This window comes from Schistocerca nitens, chromosome 7 (assembly GCF_023898315.1).
Source record: "Schistocerca nitens isolate TAMUIC-IGC-003100 chromosome 7, iqSchNite1.1, whole genome shotgun sequence".
NCBI classification, from domain to species: domain Eukaryota; kingdom Metazoa; phylum Arthropoda; class Insecta; order Orthoptera; family Acrididae; genus Schistocerca; species Schistocerca nitens.
The window spans coordinates 456,228,749-456,236,701 of record NC_064620.1 but is presented as its reverse complement, the minus strand read 5'-3'; the positions used below and the strand labels follow the sequence as shown (position 1 = coordinate 456,236,701).

Genomic DNA, 7,953 nt, shown 5'->3' with positions numbered 1-7,953 from the left:
CCAGGTTCGATTCCCAGCCATGGTACATGTTTTCACTCGCAGCTTCAGTCAGTATACATAAAATCATATTTGTATGATACGAGGAAAGTCTCTGAAATTGTGTCATTTCATTTGTACAATAAGGTCTCTCATTGTGTCCTACTCCAACACTGACTGTCCTCCGTGTCACAATCAATATCATTATGTCCATACCACTCTCTGAGACGAAGGTGATTTACATAAAATTTTCGATACATAATATATCTGGAAAATCACTGCTCCCCCTCTTTTAAACTCTGCAAATTTTATACTGTATCGAGGATCCATGATAGATTTTCATAGCAGCAAAGCGACATAACTGTCTATTTATCATCTATATTTCCTTAATACATTCGGAAGATTTAGAAAACAATCCAATTTTGTACATCCTTATAGATATTTATGCTGGAACACGAATGAATGTTAATTGCAACTTGTAAAACAAAATTTGATTAAACTCTAAAATTAGCTCCGTTTCCTGGTACTGTACGGCGATATTTCTCCTTGATAGCGTGTACATTTCCACGAGTAGGAGTTTTTCCTGTCATCTGAAATTTGTGGCACCACCTGCAGTTGTTTTTCTTCATTACACGGCGTCACAGATGAAAAGTAATGAGGTAGTTACGTAGATTTATACTCTGGCAGCAGGTTAAGGGTTCTCGTAGCAGAAAAACGTGTCACAATGTGATAGGGAAAACATGGAGTCACTTTGTATCTGGGTGTGAATACTAATCAATCACAATCGGTTGCGACAAACAATATATCAGACAAGTATCGACCTAGAAGTCACTAAAAGGATTATAGAGGAAAATTTTTAAAAAATTATAGTTTTACTCGTGAAATTAGCAGTCTATAGTACTGAGATGCGTCTACAAATCACATATCGTGGTTGTAGTGGCGACTGGGTAGATACTGGTTTAAAAATTAAAGTCATATCTGGGTATGTATCGTTTCGTTGTACAGAAAAAAGACAAGTCAGATTAAATATTCAGTTCTGATAAGTATGTTGGTTGAAAAAGTGATAGTCAGTAGTTGAAATTCTCGTATTTATTGTACCTGTAATCAGTGTACAATTTTACTGTTAATTGTTCTTGCAAAGATGAAAAGAAGAAGAAACAATGAATGTAGAAAGTAAACCTTCAGAGCAGTGGCTTCTGCTTCGTTTCTTAATACCTGGCACAGATGAGTACGATCAAAACATCAATAACCTTCAGTGGACTTTAAGATTGATTGTTCTACCTCATGCGAATGTGCTGTATGAATGATACACGTAAATATCTAAACAGCTACAGAATTATATGCAGAATTTAATTGGTTATTTTAATGGTATTACTGCACAACATTTTCGATGTATGTGTTTCTTATTTATTATTATCACAGCAGTAGATATGAGTTTTTAAACAACAAACAGCTTGTGCCATCAGCCTTCTGAGCGCTTTCTATGCAGCCCGCCACGCTTTCGTCTCCTGCGTAAACCTTTTCATCTAGGAGTAGCAATTGCAACCTGCGTCCTTAATTATTCATTGAATGTATTCCAATCTCTCTCTCCCTCTACCATTTTTACTCTGTAAAGCTCGCTGTACTACCCTGTATCTCCCATACACACACATACACAAACAAACACACACACATACACACAAACACACACATATGCCGGCACTGCATTCGACCATGGGGTCATTGGATGCCAAAGCAGGGGACACCTTCCGTTTGTGTAGCCAGGCACTACTGGAGTGAGTCTGACACATGCAGGGCGGACTACCAGCAGTCACCCCAAGTGCTCCCCTCCACCTCTTCAGATGCATAATTACACACATAAGCTCTCTCTTTCATAGTGGCAGGCTGTATCTCCCTCTCTCCGTGTCATATGCATCTAATTCATAATGTTTAAAGGCATGTCGCTCGTTTAGAACAGTCAGTATAGTACTTGCAGTGAGAGAAAGGTAGTGGCTCCCATTACCAAATGGTTGAGCATACTCTGCTGTGAATGCTATACATTAATGATAATTTAAAAGAGTGCTATATCAGTCGAGTAAGAGGGCTTAAAAGGTGAAAATAACGAACTGAGCATCACAGCTCATCTACTCCTTGATGGAGACGGCAAGTAGGTATAAGTGGTGATGGAGTTATTAGAAGAAGGAGAATATGACCATACATGTGTACCTAACAAATTTCTTCTCCTTCCCACAGATGAGAAAAAGCCATCATCAGATGAGCCACTGAATTTTTGAATTATGTTGTATGAGGCATGTCCAGATAGTAAGTACCGTTTTGGTAAAAAAAAACTCCTTTTTATAAACCTAAATCTAATTTTACAAGAAAAAGCATATCTTAAATTATTTTCCTTCAGAGTTATCAGACATTATTCATAGCATGAAACTTTTCTACACCTTCTCCATACCGGCGGGGTCAGGGATTTTCTCTGCCTCGTGATGGCTGGGTGTTGTGTGATCTCCTTAGGTTACTTCGGTTTAAGTAGTTCTAAGTTCTAGGGGACTGATGACCACAGCAGTTGAGTCCCATAGTGCTCAGATCCATTTGAACCATTTGAACCTTCTCCATAGAAAGACGCCGCCAGCTAAGACAGCCACTGCTGAACACCGTTTCTTGCATCGTCGTCGCTACCATGTTCAAGAACAAGCGGCAGTCACATGGTGCAAGATGGGGGCTGTACCACAGATGATCAAACTGCTCCCCATCGAATTGCTGAATAAAGTTTTGAGTGACACCAGCAGAAAATGGTTCAAATGGCTCTAGCACTATGGGACTCAACTGCTGTGGTCATTAGTCCCCTAGAACTTAGAACTACTTCAAACCTAACTAACCTAAGGACATCACAAACATCCATGCCCGAGGCAGGATTCGAACCTGCGACACCAGCAGAATGGGGATGTGCGTTGTCATGTAGAATCACAATGCTTTGACTGAGCATTCAACACCAAACAGCCCCGATCTCGTACTTTCTGTTTGCCACTTGTTCTTGAACTTCTAGCATGATTTTGAGGGAGGCGCTCTGACAACGACGATGACAGAACAAACTGTGTTCAGTAGTGTCTTCATTGGCGGCATAGGCAAGTTGGTTTACCCCTGTGACAAATGTCTGAACAGTGGAAGCAATTATATAAAAAAATAGTTTAACATACTGCTTTCTTAATTTCAGCATTGACCAGATTGCTGGCTGTCGGCTGTTTGCCCAGAGGCACTGTGGCCATATCAGGGATGGTGAAGAATGCATAGATTGCATAATAGCAACCTCAGAAAGAAAAAATACATAATAGAATTATGGAACCTGTCGCCATCAGAAAGGAATCCATTTAGAACCATATAGAAAAGGGCTTAGACAGCTCATGAGACAAAAGAGATACTCACAGATGTACTACCCAATGGACAACTTACAAAAACAGCTGCTTCAATTAGTCAAAACCTTCCGCACTTCAAGATTCCATGTAGTGTTTATGAGGAATATAAGTTACACAATGGCATCACTCGATATAACAACTCTAGTTCACTATGACAAGCAGAAACTGAGTGCTATCACAACGTGGCACATACGTTTCCACAGCTACCTCTGGCGTGAATGGTCTGCTTAATGGAGGATAGTTCATAGACGAAGCGATAAGAGAATGTAGTCCCTTTAGTGTTTGTTGGTCATTTAAGATAGTTATGGGATTGAAACTTCCTGGCAGATTAAAACTGTGTGCCCGACCGAGACTCGAACTCGGGACCTTTGCCTTTCACGGGCAAGTGCTCTACCAACTGAGCTACCGAAGCACGACTCACGACCGGTACTCACAGCTTTACTTCTGCCAGTACCTCGTCTCCTACCTTCCAAACTTTACAGAAGCTCTCCTGCGAACTTGCAGAACTAGCACTCCTGAAAGAAAGGATATTGCGGAGACATGGCTTAACCACAGCCTGGGGGATGTTTCCAGAATGAGAACTTCTGTAAAGTTTGGAAGGTAGGAGACGAGGTACTGGCAGAAGTAAAGCTGTGAGTACCGGTCGTGAGTCGTGCTTCGGTAGCTCAGTTGGTAGAGCACTTGCCCGCGAAAGGCAAAGGTCCCGAGTTCGAGTCTCGGTCGGGCACACAGTTTTAATCTGCCAGGAAGTTTCATATCAGCGCACACTCCGCTGCAGAGTGAAGATCTCATTCTGGAGTTATGGGATTCTTCAGAGAAATCTGACGAGTCATCATTAAATCGAAACAAGAACTGATTTCAGTGAGAAGGGCGACGGATAACAACTCACCTTCATGGAGAACCTTATCCTGAAGAGAATAAAATTATGTCGAATAAACTCTGGAAGATGCAGCACATTTCAGTATTTGACGCAGATCACGTACAATTACTGAAGATACTGAATTCCTGTGTTCCGCTGCCATTATCTTTCCGTCCATGGAAACCGTATGGATATGCAGCTCTCCCATCTACATAGAAACAAAGTTGGTCTGTGAAAACGGCTATTCAAGCAGAAACACCTATGTTCACTATAATGACACTACAGACTAAGAGAAAAGGGAACTTGAAGAAAGATTCGAACACATTCAACAATTGTGAACTAACAAAAGCTAACGTGTCTTTAAATGGTGAATTTTACTCGTACAGTAGCTTACAGTCGAACTGGAGTAACACAGTGTATAGCCTATTATACGACCTGTTTTCAAAGTTCTGTCCCTCCTACTAGGCGGAAGACGTAGGATCTGGAAGTATACTGACCCAAAGAGGTTGCAAGAGTTAGCACATGTCGAATTATAGATTTTCGAAACACAAACAAGTGATCAAGGGTGGACCAATCTATCTTCATACAGAATTTCACTCATCAGACGATTTCCCTAAGGAAACGGTTGCGTACGCATCGTTGTTGCATGATCAAATGGTAAACTAATGTCCACTGCCTGGAATAGTGCAACGAGTAGTATTAATTAACGAGTGGTGCATCACATCGGCAGCGTTTCACAATGACACCTAAGATTGCGAACATTATTGCGTGGCATTTCTTACTTTTACGAACGTTGGACACATAACAGCGGCATTTTCTGGGAGTGTTGAGGCTCCTGAATCTTTCACAACTATTAAATGTGCTAAAATTCGGAGGGCTGCACTATGACTGAAGGAGAAACATCATTCAAAGAACTGGGACGAACTTGGCTAGTCTCTGGAACATGGTCTCTCGATGTTTTGGAATTTCGATCAGATGGATAGTGTCGTTTATGTCAAAGGCAGTGAGAAGGCATTTTGGATAAGAAAGATACTCAAGAGCACTGCAGGACGTGATCTTGTGAGGCAGGGGTACCCAGAAATGCGCCAACTCAAGGATGTATGGAGACAAAGAAGAGGAAGGAATAACCAATGCTTTTATTTCTACCTGAAATAATGTGAAGTTATTTTTAAGTTGGATGACCAATAAATGATTTTTCAAAGAAATTATGCATCTGACTTATTCTCTTATCCCTCACACACTAACAGATATTAATAGTGAGTATCTAACTTCAACCGCATACGTTCCCTGTGGCTTGCTTCCACAAGTGGAACTAGAATTTCAGACAGTTCTCGAATATGTTTTTCAAAGTATTGACAGCCAAGAGCATGTATCTCCCGCGTTCGGAAACGAACTCCCCAGTAAGCATATGACCAAGCAATCATTCGATGAATTGTATTACATTCGCACACAAAACGAATATGTGGCATCTCAACATCCAATACAGTGCGCCACCTGGCTGTTTGGCTACCTGGCCGGTGACCCCTGTGTTCACACCGGCAGCAGGCTGCGTTGGGCAGCCGTGTGTGTTTAGGATGGAGTACTGAGGATGTACTGTGTATACAACCTGCTGGGGTGTTGCAAGGACTTTAAAACACACTGACTGCTGCTCTCTGTTCACTGTTAGGCTTTCAGTTTCACAGTATCTGCATTTCATTGAGGAGGACCTCATCTTGCTAACATGATCATACTGAGACGCTCTAAATAACAACAGCACGTTCCCAGAATTTTTCACATTCAATAAAGCCAAGTCTAGATATAACTAGTGCAGTCATTAAGATCATATGTGAAGCGAAGCCTTAAGGAAGAGCCATTTGTGTAAATATACGAGTGTAACAGGGCCTGCTTTAAGAACTTATCGCATCCTACAGTACGAAGTCGTACACTCGTATTTTTTACAAAATTTATTGTATATACAATATAGGACTCTGCTGTGGATGTACAGTGGAGCAGCATCTGCTCTGGCAGATGTTATGTGGTGCAAATGTTTCTCATATAGCACTCATTTCGCGATTGGTTTGAAAAACTTTCTGGACAATTCGAGTGAATGATTTGGCCACCCAGATTGCCTGAGTGAATCCCGTCGATCATACACTCATGGAAATGGAAAAAAGAACACATTGACACCGGTGTGTCAGACCCACCATACTTGCTCCGGACACTGCGAGAGGGCTGTACAAGCAATGATCACACGCACGACACAGCGGACATACCAGGAACCGCGGTGTTGGCCGTCGAATGGCGCTAGCTGCGCAGCATTTGTGCACCGCCGCCGTCAGTGTCAGCCAGTTTGCCGTGGCATACGGAGCTCCATCGCAGTCTTTAACACTGGTAGCATGCCGCGACAGCGTGGACGTGAACCGTATGTGCAGTTGACGGACTTTGAGCGAGGGCGTATAGTGGGCATGCGGGAGGCCGGGTGGACGTACCGCCGAATTGCTCAACACGTGGGGCGTGAGGTCTCCACAGTACATCGATGTTGTCGCCAGTGGTCGGCGGAAGGTGCACGTGCCCGTCGACCTGGGACCGGACCGCAGCGACGCACGGATGCACGCCAAGACCGTAGGATCCTACGCAGTGCCGTAGGGGACCGCACCGCCACTTCCCAGCAAATTAGGGACACTGTTGCTCCTGGGGTATCGGCGAGGACCATTCGCAACCGTCTCCATGAAGCTGGGCTACGGTCCCGCACACCGTTAGGCCGTCTTCCGCTCACGCCCCAACATCGTGCAGCCCGCCTCCAGTGGTGTCGCGACAGGCGTGAATGGAGGGACGAATGGAGACGTGTCGTCTTCAGCGATGAGAGTCGCTTCTGCCTTGGTGCCAATGATGGTCGTATGCGTGTTTGGCGCCGTGCAGGTGAGTGCCACAATCAGGACTGCATACGACCGAGGCACACAGGGCCAACACCCGGCATCATGGTGTGGGGAGCGATCTCCTACACTGGCCGTACACCACTGGTGATCGTCGAGGGGACACTGAATAGTGCACGGTACATCCAAACCGTCATCGAACCCATCGTTCTACCATTCCTAGACCGGCAAGGGAACTTGCTGTTCCAACAGGACAATGCACGTCCGCATGTATCCCGTGCCACCCAACGTGCTCTAGAAGGTGTAAGTCAACTACCCTGGCCAGCAAGATCTCCGGATCTGTCCCCCATTGAGCATGTTTGGGACTGGATGAAGCGTCGTCTCACGCGGTCTGCACGTCCAGCACGAACGCTGGTCCAACTGAGGCGCCAGGTGGAAATGGCATGGCAAGCCGTTCCACAGGACTACATCCAGCATCTCTACGATCGTCTCCATGGGAGAATAGCAGCCTGCATTGCTGCGGAAGGTGGATATACACTGTACTAGTGCCGACATTGTGCATGCTCTGTTGCCTGTGTCTATGTGCCTGTGGTTCTGTCAGTGTGATCATGTGATGTATCTGACCCCAGGAATGTGTCAATAAAGTTTCCCCTTCCTGGGACAATGAATTCACGGTGTTCTTATTTCCAGGAGTGTATATGGGGCGTGATCGAGGGGCCAGCTGCATCCGCTCCCAACAGATATTATTTGTCTGATAGAACAATTTACCATATAGCGCACAGGCCATTACTGTGGAGCCCATGTGCTCTGATGGACGTTGCCTGCTATAAAACTTATTGTATATCGCACATGGTATTTATTGTAC

At 44.2% G+C, this 7,953-nt stretch overlaps 1 non-coding gene across 1 annotated transcript; it reads right to left on the bottom strand.

Moving 5' to 3' along the window:
- Positions 1–3,715: 3,715 nt before the first annotated feature.
- Trnas-uga (transfer RNA serine (anticodon UGA)) lies at positions 3,716–3,790 on the bottom strand. The gene has a single exon. It is a non-coding gene; the product is annotated as a tRNA-Ser (tRNA).
- Positions 3,791–7,953: the final 4,163 nt, after the last annotated feature.